The sequence below is a fragment of the Pinus tabuliformis genome, chromosome X (genome assembly GCF_031772625.1).
Source record: "Pinus tabuliformis cultivar Carrire ecotype Pingquan chromosome X, CPIR1, whole genome shotgun sequence".
NCBI classification, from domain to species: Eukaryota; Viridiplantae; Streptophyta; class Pinopsida; order Pinales; family Pinaceae; genus Pinus; species Pinus tabuliformis.
Window position 1 is genome coordinate 1,353,471,847 of NC_142308.1, and position 13,535 is coordinate 1,353,485,381.

The window sequence follows — 13,535 nt, forward strand, 5'->3', positions numbered from 1 at the left end:
GAGATAAAAGTACTCCTTGGTCAAAATAACCTGTTTAAAGCATGATAAAAACCTATTAATAGCTGTCGAGCTACTCAAAACATCAAAAAAATGATTAAACATGCCCATTTCATAGTAAAAATGAAGCATATCAAGGTCAAAACACTAAATATGAATAAAATAATGTGAGAAATCACCATTAATGCTCAAAATGACTATTCATTTTCACTATTTCACATTTACCTTCAATGGTGAGAGTTCTAAGCTCTTTTTCCTTCGATATTTTATAGTTTATTGTGGCCAATCCGGTGGACCATTCTGAGTACTGTCGCTTCCAGGTACGAGCTACAACACTTCTCTTTCATTTCACTATACATTTTTGTGGTTTCATGCAAATGTTTTGAGCTTTTGAGGGCTCTGGGTTTCTAAGAACATGCCTTAGGACCAATACACCCCCTCAAAATTGAAACATGAATTGCACCTGTCAGTGCTCTTTCATGCACTACTAGGGTGCATTGGGCATAAAATGCTAAGTTGGTTATCGGTTTTCTCTCAAACTTGTTCAAGTTTTTTGCATGAAAATGATCCTAATGAATCTCTTGTTGATGTTTCATGTGTTCATTAGCACAAAATGGAATTCATTTGGAGAGAAATACAACACGAGGAATATTATTTGAATGCAAAAAATGATCCTGCTACCATCTAGGCACTGAAAAATAATGGATTGATAAAATTATTCTGGCTTCCTAGTATGGGGCAATAGATGGAATTGTTGAAATATCTTATTTTTTCATGGGATGTTCAAGCACAAGCATTCGGGTTTGAGGAACATCTACTTGAGGTAAAGGTATAAGATATCTATTTTCTGATAGGTTTGTTCAAAAAGGGTGCCCCCATCTCTCTCCTAGGTGGGAGAAGTTGTGGGGAGACAATGAAAGATTATATTGCTACCTATTGTAGACCTTGAGCCCATCCAACTAGGGATGGAAAGATAAATATAAAATATGTAACCCAATTACCTTTGAGAATGATCATGTTCATTACTGTGAGATTGGCAGGTAGCTCAACACTTCATGTAGCAAGTAGATTGTACATGCATTACGAGTTAGAGTGTTTAGAGTCAACAGTCTTTAATTGGAGTGAGGATTTTTTTGTTAATATGAAGGAACAATTGACTAAAGAGAGAGAGGTAAGTCAAATAACTTCGGCTATGGTTCGATCTTAGTCTCTTTTTCTCTAGAACGGGTGCCACTACTTCAACCTCAACAAATTATACTTGAGCCTATTAAGCCTCGGGCCCCACCGATGAGGAGGTAGATAGATCATATGGCCCAACATGTCAGTTCACTGAAAATATTATTCTCACCAACCTTATTAGGGTGCTTGCGTAGGTAGTTCATCATGATTAATGATTATCGTTACACATGGATGGATATCTATGATGATCCCAAGTTCGTGCTTCCTGAGGGTAAGCAATGGGATGCTTCAGGTAAAATATTTCAACCATTTTATTTTTTAGAAGTTTCGAAATATTTTTGTGTGTTTTATTGTTTCTAAGACTAAAAAATTCATGTTTTCATGCAGATATTGGATCCGTTTGACTAGTAGGTGCTTCATATCTTTGTCATGCAGAGAGACAACCACATGAGGAGGTAGTGGAACTAGTACATGTTGTTGTGGTAGGATGGGATACGTAATAGGATCTTGAGGTAGCTAAGATCCTATCATAGGTGGAGGGCCACATGGAGGGGTTCACACACGGGATTAATGAGACCATGGTCAACCAGATTCCGATGTGACTTCAGCGACACACTATTAGAGTGCCTAGCCATATTGGTCGATTACTGTGTAGGATAGCCCATGAAGTGTCATTTTATCATGAGAACCATTGATTTGTCTACTTCGATATTTTCATGTAGTTTTTTGTACAAGCGATGTAGCCATATGTGTCTCGAGGCAGAAATTTTTGTAAAACCAAACTTAATATATCTATCTATCTATCTATATCTATCTATATATATATATATATATATATATATATATATATATATATATATATATATATATATATATATATATATATATAAAGTGTTTCCTAATTCCTATTGTGCTTTCGATATGATGTGATGTGAATTGAAACTTATTTACATTCGTTGGAAATGTCTATCTAAAACATAATTAGTTAGTGCATATGCTAATGTGTTTAGATTTCTAGAAATATTTTCATATCGTATGAAATCGAAATGTCGTTCTAAAAGACATACTCTCAAAACCATGTGAAGGATGGCAAGATTTAAAATTGAATAGACATTAGAAAGTTGTAGTAATATGAGTTGTGAGTCAAGCCTGATGACTAAATGACAGATACCATGTAAAATAGCATCATATAGTAGGTCAACCGCTGCACTATACTGAACGATGCTATTAGTAGAGTGACGAATGAAAGTCCCTTGCATACTAACTAGCTCACCATTTGGAGCAAAGATAGCCCATGTTGCGGAAGATAGGTTCTGAGTACTACGACTAGCACCATCAGCATAACCAATATACGATTCGAGAGAAGTTGAAATCTGAAAACCAAATGTAAAAGGGATCAATAGAAACCATGGGAAACTTTGAAAAGACATACTGCAAACACACTGAACACACCTATAGATAGTATGTACACAATGTACTATGCAAGAGATAAAGCATAATATTTTTTGAGGTACAACCCATCCTTAGGCTACGCAAGTAGAAATTCATCAAAGTCTACAAACTCATAGGTCCCTTTTGCAAGGACTCACTTGATAATGTACAAACCCAGCCACATGGGTCAGAACTTTCCTGGACCTAACTTATTGGTCTCCTAGTCATATAAGATAACCAAATCTCCTTCTCAGAAGACACGAGGCTTAACATTTTTGTTGTGCTGCACCTTGATGGGTCTTTTGTGAGCTTCATTGGCTAAAGCAACATTGCACCGAGTTTCATCCAAACGAGTAAGATGTAAAAGATGCTCCTGATCTACGGAAGTGGCAGGATTCGACAACTAGTTTTACTGATGGAATTTCACATTCGATTGGTAGGATTACTTCCAGACCATAGACCAACTGAAATGTTGTGAATCTAGTAGTAGTCCTAACTGAGGTTTAGTATGCCCACAAGGTAGCATAAAGAAGCAAGTGCCAATCTGATTTGTGGACCCCTACCATACATTGAATCATATCCTTAAGAACTTTGTTAACAACCTCAACCTCTCTGTTAGCCTAAAGATTGTAGGGAGTGGAATTTTCATGTGAAAGCCCTAGATTAGTAGTTAGTTTGGTCATCATATGATTCTGGAAATGCTTTCCATGATCTGTAACTATTTCTTGTGGAACACCAAACCTAGCAATAATGTGATTGAAGAAAAAGTATGCATATGTTTTGCAAATGTTGTTAAATGTAGGCATCACCTCGGCCCACTTAGTAAAGTAGTCTACAATGACAATGATATAACAATTCCCCCCATCCAAGTGATGGTTACATGTCATAAACGTGAAACCCCATTTTGCAAAGGGACCAACAACGAAAATGGGATGCAATGGATTAGGTGAAGCATTGATCTTACGATTGTAAATCTCGCACGCATGACACTTCTAAATGACAACAATATAGCCACAAAAGATAGTGGATGAAAATTAACTAGCGGGTAAGATATTCTACATGGTAGCATAATGAGATAGATGTCCGCCACATTCCCCCGAGTGGCATTCATTAAGGACTTTATCGGCCTCCTCAAGGGTGAGGCACCTACGTAAAATCATATCAAGACCATGACTGTAAAGGGTGTCACCAATAATAATGTAATTTCCATATTGGTATCAAATACATCCTTGCTCAGAGCGAGAGGCATTTGGCCCAAAAGTTTGGATTCAGAGATATATAAGGAAATATCCATACCATGGGTCAAATGAAAAAATAAAAAACAATGACTTTTCAGGGATAGAATCTTCAGATGTAGATTCAGAATCAGGGGAAGGAAGATCGCACATTAGCTTGGTGAAAAATAGGGATTCTTCAAGTTGTACTTTATGAAATCCAAGTCAAAATCTTGCAGAATAATGATCCACTTAGAGTACTTTCCCCTTGGCAATTGACGTGACAATATATATGTCATAGGGTTTTAATATGAAATGACCGTAGTTTTCTGAAGCAAGATGTAATGGCGGAACTTTAGGATGGATTCAACAGCCACCAAATCTAACTTTTATATGTGAATATACCTGATTTCAGTATCGTTAAGTTTATGAATGAGAAAATAAATGGGATGTTCAATCCCTATATCATATTCTTGGACCAATACCATTGATATAGTAGAAATGGCAGCAGTGAGATACATAAATTAGTTGTGCTGATAATCGGGGTGGGGGGGTATAAAAGAGATCTCGAACTAGTACATATTTCAGGGCATCAAACACTTTCTGAGTAATGTCATTCCAATGGAAGGGGGCCCCTTTTTTCATCCAGAGAGTTAATTCTTTGGTTAGCTCAACATAATTAGGGACAAACCTCCGCTCCCATGGAGTCTTTGTAATTGAATCAGAGAAGAAGGTGGAGGAAAGTCAACAATGGTTTGTACTTTAATATGATCAATATAAATTGCTTGTCTTGAAATGAAGAAACCCAAAAGTCGACCAGAACTGACACATAACACACATTTGTGCAATTAAGTCGAATGTTATAGTGTCTACAATAGAGGAAAATATCCCTTAGATGCATCGGGTGATTAGCCCGATGTTTGGAATGAGCATGGAGATGATCCAAATAGGGTTGCACAATGTGTTTAATGTCATGAAAATAGTAATCCATAAAATGTTGAAAAGTGGCCCCAACATTTTTCAAACTAAATGGGAGCTTTCAATAAGAAAAAGTACTATAGGGACAAATAAATGTGGTCTTAGGTTGGTTTGATGGGAGAATGTCGATTTTATTATAGCTTTAGAATCCATCCATGAATGAATAAATCTTGTAGTCAGTGCAGTCATCAATAATCTGGTCAATAAACATGGTCAGATAGTTGTCCTTAGGACAAGCACAATTCACATTCCAGTAATTGATACATACTCAGATTGTGCCCTATTTCTTCATGACAAGGCACAACATTCAATACCTAATGAGTTAAAGGAATGAGGTATATGAAACCAGCCCATGGAATCTTTTCAACTTCAGCCTTAATCCTAACAACCTGCTTGGGATGGACTGGATGGAGGTGTTGGCGGACGGTTTTCACCTCAAGATACATTTTAATCTCATGTGCCACTATATTTGGGTCAATACCTGGCAATTCTTCATAAGTCTAAGGAAAGACATCCTGAAACTTAAGAAATAGAGCTCTATACATCTGAATCTCAAATGGACAATAAGACACTCCAATGTATATATTTTTAACAATTCCTAGTTTGACCAAGATATCGAGAGGTATCATTTCTTTGATATTTGAAATGTTCTTTTCAGAGTTGACCTCATGAATGGAGACAAAATTCATAAAAGGCTCGAAAAAATTAGGCAAGTACACATCACTAAGATTATCCTCAATGGAATCTGGTAAAGAGGAACAATGGTGATGTTTATCCCACGCCTTATGTTCTAGCATCATGATCTCCATGATTCTCTCGTGAGTAGAGATTACTCGAGGAAAAGGATGAGAATATGTTCCATAATCCAATTATTGATATTCCTAATTAATTGAAGAGAAGGTGCAAGTCGTACAATCTAAATAGATAGCTTCATAATCTAGCTCAATAGGGCTAAGTGACATTCAGTTGCCAAAACTTTGGATGTTAATTCCATCAGGTACAATCTAGGGATCAGCTAGGATAGTAGAAGATGATATCATGTTGATATAAGCAACTCAAGGTGAGAAGTCGAGAAGGATAGGAGGAGGGAGTGAAAAGGTTCCCATAAGAAAATAATCCTTCAACAATCCAACTCTGACATGTTGATAGGATTGTACAGTTTCCCCTACAAAAGGGACACTTACAGTAACATGATAATCAATGGAAAAAAAGGTGAGTTGATCTGTGGCTACAATCTTGCTATTTGTGAGGAAAGATGATCATGTGGAAGTAATTCTAAAAAATGGAAGCCATGGTGTAAACCCATGTATGTCGTAGTATAAGATTATAATCAAGAGGTCCATCAATAGCTTCAAATTCTATGGAAATGGTTTTTCCCCCTAGTTCTACTTAAAGGGAATTCAGAATCCCACAAGGTTTGTAAGTAATTCCATCAAAGGTTTTCAATGTGGTGGTTGATTGACTCAGTTGATGAGAACCAATCACCTTGCAGCAAGACAAGGACATAATGTAGGTCGAGGCTCCCTTGTCTACAATCGAGTGATGAATTTTCTTACCATGGACGATGACCTAGAGTATAAAGGCTAATTAAGTTGGAAGTCGAGGGCTATAGTTTTCATGAGAGAACACTAATAGGTTGGAATCCAATGGATCCACACATCCAATAGTTGATAACAAGGCCTTATTTTAGGCAGGATAGTTTTTCAACACCTCAAGTGTTGACATAACTGGTGGAGACTGAGCCAAGTCTTCAACTACGTTATAGTTTTGGGAAGCTCTTGAATGAGGGTTGAAATAATACTTATGAATAATGCCCTTTGGAGGCTTGATAGTCAATTATTAAGGAATTGGAGGTGGAGTAGGATCAGATGAAGGTGATTCCGAAATGGTAGGTTTATCGATATCTTGACCATTCGGTGGATTCACACTACCATAGTCCTTGTTCCGAGTAGCCACCATAACATTAGATTTCAACTTTGAGGAGGAAATAATCAAAACCGTGTTAGATGAAGAAGGGTCCTGGGTAACCATATGAGTCTCCTGATTGGGAAATGGGTTGGTCAACATAGTAGGAGAAGTAGAATATTTAAGAAATTGATTCACTCTAGCACGATGTGGACAATCAGGTATAAAGTGATCCTTGTTGCAAATCAAGCATGGGTATCGAGGCTTTGATTTCTCAAGGGAGGACTGATTTGTTTGTTTATCCTAAAGTGAGGGGTCTTTCTTCTTCTTACATTTTCCTTTCTTTCTTATTCCACATTTATTTTTAGACTTTCCTTTATTAGATGAAATGACATTTATTTCGAAATTAGAAGTCGCAAGAGGACGATATTGAGCTTTTTTCGCATATGCACTAAGAGTAATACGAGATGGTTTACTCATCGGCTGTGAACTAGCAGAATGAATCATGCCATCAATGGAATGAGATTATTTACCAGGTGGAGGAGGAATAGTATTTGAAGGTCTTGGAGTGTTTGGTATCTTCACATAGAGCATGCTCGATTGGGTATAAACGAGGTTCAAATATTGCACACAAGCAATAACTTTCTCTTTGGTCACAACTCCACCTTTAGCCACATATTATGTTATAGGGTCCAACGGAGATTTGGTAAACCATTATGCTAACAAGTGATCGAGAATATAAGCCTTGACCAACCAATGACAACGTCTCCACTCATGAATGTGACATGAAATGTGAGCCGAATCTGATTGTTTGAAGTTGGTTAAGAGTTCCTTTATAATTTCATATCTGATGGGAAACTAGAAATGTCTAAGGAAGAGTGCTGAACTCATGAAACAAAGCTCTAGGTAATTTAATATACCATTTAGTTGTGGTAGTTGTAAGTGTTCATTGGAAAAGATGAAGTCAAACATAATCATCGTTAAAGGAGTTTGAAGAAAACCATAGATGATACGTCATAACATGTGTCGATGGGTCTTCTCCTTGATTCCAATTGAATTTTTGGATATCGAAAGGTAATTTAGTGGGAATAATTGGCCACCATGGTGAATGATCAATAGGGTCATTAGTGAGTTGAATTAATTCTAGCAATTTGAGAGTAGTCACAAAAGGCAAAAATCGATTAAAGTTCAGAGGAGGATGGCCTAGATGTGAAGGAATAACTTGAGCAACAAGCACTTGCGTCTTAGGATAAGAAGGGTGCTGATGATAGGGAACCTAGGTTCTAAGATAGGGGGGGTTTCGATAACTAGTATACAAGTGACCTTGTTTTCCAACTGCAGGATGATGATAATGATGTTGAAATGGTTGGGTTTGCATTTGTTAGCCTTGAAAATGCGCTTGAGGAATACCTTGATATGGTCCATACTATTGCCCAATTGGGGTTTGCATTGTCCCATGGTAAGGTGGGTTCGTTTGGGACTTCACCTTAGTATAAATAATCTGGCCTATCAAAACATAAGGAGTACCCTATCCAAGTGGTTGATAATGTAAGGTACCTTGCATAGGCTAGGTAAGTCGGGACCTCAAAAGTGCCAGATATTGATGGAAAAGGTTGTGATGAAAACAAAACCTATAAGTGTTTTCTCACATGTATTTGAGCTTCTTGGGGTCCTGACAAATGGGTAGGAATTTGAGATGAAGATGGTGCAGGTCGAGGATTCAATAATCAATCCCAAAATGAACCAGGTTGAATGGGTAAAGTAGGTTTCCAAACATTGGCAACCATTCCAGAATATGGGGGACTATAATAAGGCTGATTACCAATTTGACTTATACCAACAACAAGTTCCCCACCTACCAAAGGAGGAGGGGATGATGGAGTCAACTACAATCTAGATGGAGGGCACCCAACATAATAAGAGTTGGGTTGTTAAAGGTAGCATTTCCCACTAACAAAAGGGCCAGCTTGCTACTTGATTGTGGGTGTAGGTGGAGGAAGAGGAGAAGATTGTGTGGCACTCATAAGAGAAGAAATAGATGTTATTCTCGAATTAGATGACATGGGACAGGTCAAAGGGCTGGAAGTGAAACTTGAAAAGTTAACAGATAAAGACTGATAACCAGGTGGGTGCATAGGAAACCATACATATGTGTCTTTGGTGATGTTGTAAACATAGATGAGGAAGAAAATCTAGATGTCTCAAACATAGTGATGGACATGAGATAAGAGGTTGGATCAGTTTTAGTCATGGTTAATAATCCCAATGAATATTTCCATGAGAGATCCGTGGATAAGTACAAAGAATCAGACAAAGGGATTTGTGTTAGAGTTTAAAGAGGTGGAAGAGGATCAATCTGATAAAAATGGATTCCTTCCCAATGAACAGTAGTAGAAGGATGAAGCTCTTCTTATGGGATCTCTTCAATAATCACAAGTCTCTTGGAAGAGGTTCACCATCGGGTCCAACATATATAGGTTTTATCTGAGACAAAGGAAGAGAAGAGGAAGGTCTTGAAGTAACAAGTGAAGGTGGTCGAGTTTCCTCAGGTTTAACAACCTCAGGAATCAAAGTGTCTGACTCGAGAAGGCCACGTGTAATGACCTTAGGAAACAAGGTATCATGGAATTTTATTTCGATTGTGTTAGTGTCACCATCAACAATAGATGTAATCTTGGGCTTAGAACTGAAAGGGATAGATGATTCTATCGGATCAATATCGAGAGGAGGGCCAAAAGTATTTCTTGAAATTCTTGATTCGATAGTTCGCATCGTCTTATTCTTCTGACGACGACCAAGAGTAGCCTCTAGTGGAAGAGGAGGCTTATTTTTCATTCTACGCAAATGACGAGGTGGGGTATTTTTTTCTTCCACGTCGGATAATAAATTTTAGTAACACAAAAATAAATAAGTAAAAAATAGGGTAATCTAGGCATAAAGGATTACCAAGCAACCGTGAACTACAATATACACCTTGGCGAACCAAGGATTTAATGTACAGTATCCAATCTACCCAAATTCTATGTTCAGTGTATCACAATATACAAGGCAGTAGACTTGGTTACCTATGGCTGGATAGTAACCTATAGGGGACTCCCAAAATATACTTGACAGTACATGGGAGTGCATTCCGTAGTAGTGTTTTCTAATGAATAACCATTCGATGAGAGCATTCCCATATACTTCACGTGCATGGAGCACCGTCCAATATATCCAAAGGTACGTGGATAACGATCCTATACACTCACATACGTTGAACAATATTTCACCCTTAGGATACAATGCTGGAAAACAATGACAACTCCTACATTTAAAAATGTCAGAACACATCTTTAGCCTAGACCTCTAAGTGTTTGCATTAACGTTACAAATGCTACTTAGGTTGATTCAACTACTAAAATGAAAATCTATAATGAAAAAATGGAAATATCTCTCTTTCAAAGAAAATATAGCTAAGGAAGGGAAGAAACAATCAATGTGCAACATACAATATGGAGAAAATAAGATGAAATATGCAATTTCCCTTTCAATGTAACCATTCCTATATCAATGCACGTAAAAAGCCCTAAATGGAAACACAATATTTTTTTATTTTCAGCACACTTAATTTTCAAAATGAAGAAAACTAAGATGCAAATGTTTAATCACTGATTCAAATGCACTTTTCAGAATGAGGACTAAAACAACAATTCATCCAAGCGATCAATGAGCAAACGAAATTACTTCATAATGACCAAATGATAAAAGCAAAGAAAAATCAAAACCAATTCTTACCAAAGGAAATCAGACACAATTGTAAACCAAATGGAGGCTTTCTAAAGACCACAAGACACTCAAGGCTCAAAGAAGGTCAAACGGAATTAGGTTGTTCAAAGAGACACTCAAAAAATAAGGGCGAGATTTCTTCAAAATCAGGGGCCAACGCTAGTGTAGAAGAGGTGCCAGTTCTTTGTAACATTGGTATAGATTGGGCCCAACTGAGGTGTAATGCTCTGTCAGAGAAATTGAGGGAGCATTGGTCTAGGGATAGAGGATACTGACACAAAAATTACAAAAGGGACTCAATGAGAACACTTCCTAGGTCTGTTTTTAGCTGGGAAAAGAAGAAAAGGTCTATCAAAGAGGTAATCAATCATGATGGACAAAGGAACCAACAAGGGAATACACCATTCCCTAATATGGTCACCAATTTGTTATACGAGATTTACGTTTGCAGACAAAATTATCTCCCCTAGGTTTGGTTTCTAACCTAGAACAACAGAGAAAGAAGGAACCCAATGCTTTCCTTAAAGTAAATAGATGATAGAATAAAGCCTACTGTTACACAAAAATATCGTCACCATGATTATTTGCAGTCAGTATGGGTCTATCATCACTTCTACTGTCCTCCTAAGCAAGTCTCAGACCTCAGCTCTTCAAGTCAAGATTTGAAAATGGGAGAAAGACATTGAAAATCAACAAAGCTCCGATTCTGCACTTTCTCTCACTGTTGCCTGCGGTCCCGCACCTCCTGTTCACAAAAACTGTGGACCTGCCCACTCTATCCCTAAAGGAGTGGGTGCAAACCCCTGTGAAAGTCAAAAAGGTGCAAGTTTATTCCAAAAAACTCACTTTGGGTTAATTCTAGATGATTCTAGAAGGAATTTTGACGTGGATTGGTCGCTCTTAGGTGGTTCATGCATCCCAAAAGAGAAGGAGCTAATCCCTTGATGAGAGGAGCTATCCCTTTGAAGGAGGGCTTTATCCCTTTGAAGGAGGACCTAGTAACCTCCCTCCATTGCACTATAAATTAAGGAATTGGGGTGGTTGCTAGAGAGGTTAGAAGCTAAACGTTTTTTAGGGTAAATGCTGGTGGAATTGAGACTTCCTAGTTAAGCTTGAGAAGAGAGATCACATACCTTTTTGGCTTCATTGGGAAGAGAGTAAAACTTGTCAAAGTAGAGGAGACTTCTTGTTGGACCCTGGGAGGAGCTTGTACAACATCAAGGCATAGGTTGTAAAGTTCTTCTTTGATTTGAATTAATACAATCAGATTCATTTTTCTCAACAAATTGTCTTATGTCATTTGTTTCATGAATTCCTTGATCATCATGTTAAGTATGTTTTATGATATTGGGTTTTCAGGTGCTTTTTAATTTGTTTGCTTGTTTGTGTTTGCAGATTCGCAACGAGGGAGCTCATTTGGATCAAAGGAGCGAGGCTTCCACAAACTTGCATTGGACCCAAGGTAGGCCTAAACATTTGATTGCCTTTGTTTATAAATGCATATTTAGAGAAAGATAATTTTTGATTGGCTTGCTTGTCACTAGATATCGTTAGATTCTAGGAAGGTCTATCTTGCCCGCAAGATCGACTCATTCCATGTGACAAAATGGCGACTCCACTAGGGACTTGATTTTTTCCTTGTTTTTAATTTGACTTGAGAAACTATGTTTTTGTTTCTATTTTTGGCTTGTTGTGTGTGGAATTGGGTAGATTTAGTAGATCTAGGATTATTTTTTGTTTTTCATAACTTTAGGAGAGGACCGCACCCTCGGCTTGGGACACAGTGCAGACCTATCCGCACTTTTTCTTTTAGCACAGAGCGGTACCGCACCTGTGTTAGTTGTGGGCCTGCGGACCCTGTCAAAATTTTGGAAAACCTAAGATTTTCTCTGTTAGTGAGCTTAGTTTTTGTTTAGATGTTATTATCCCCTGCCCAGACCTGCATATAACTTGTCAGAAGCTTTTCTTAGGTTAATTCCATTAGTGTTAGGGTTTTAGGTGAAATTCCTAGAATTTTTGATTGTTGTGTTTGGTTTTCATTTCAGTCTTGTAGTATCTCTGAGCTTAGAAGCTGTAGAAACCTCAGATCACCTTGGTTTTTACCAGCCTTCTTATGAGTTTGACCATTTGCAAAATCTACCTTTGTTGAGGAATCCACCTTGTGTTTTCTCTTTACGAAACTTCAAAAAAGCTTGTGTTAAAAGTTTGGATTTCATTTTTAGAAAAGAAAACAAAAATTGGTTGTTTTTTGACTGATTTGTGATTCTGGACAAATTAGTCCTTAGTTTGCTTGTAGCTAAGTAAAACATCCTTGAAAAAGACATCTTGTAAGCTTTGGCTTCAAATAGGTTTTTATAGTTTATAGTGTTAACACCCAGGTTGTTCCCTATGACGCCCAAGGGAATACGGCCGGGGTAACCACTAACCAATATTTGGATTGCAGTTTCTAGCCAAACTACAATCAGAGAGGGCTCTCTCTTTATGATTTGTCTCTGTTTTGATAATATTTTAGGCTAGCTATTATGCTCAGGGTTCTGTTTTATGTTTTGGTTGAGGGATGTCTTCTGCATCAAAGGTGCAAGTTTTTAAAGACTATTAGTCCATTGGGCAATGGAGTCTGTAGCTAAATGTTGTCTGGAGTATTGTGTAGGTTTGCTGATATTGCAGGGCCATTTAAATATCTCAAGGAACAGTTATGAAATTGTGATTATGAGGTGTGTTCAACCAGTGAAAAGCAGTTAAGAATTCTCCACTAAGCTGAGATGTAAGAAAGGGGTATGTTGTATAGGAGCAAACTCGAATTCCTGAAACAACGATCACTGAGAAAGCTATAGTTTGAAAGTGCAGCATTTAAGAATTACACCTTATGTCTACAACTGAAGAAAACATTCATAACAACATAGATTGAGTTCAGGGTATCCTGTGAATAAATCCTGAAACTATTCTTTTTCTCTGCTATTAACTATAGAAAATGGAAGCATGAATGAGCCACGAAAAGGTAACAAAAACACATAACAAAAGTTTATAGAGGACTTATTGTGCCATGAGAATACGCAGGAATCCTGT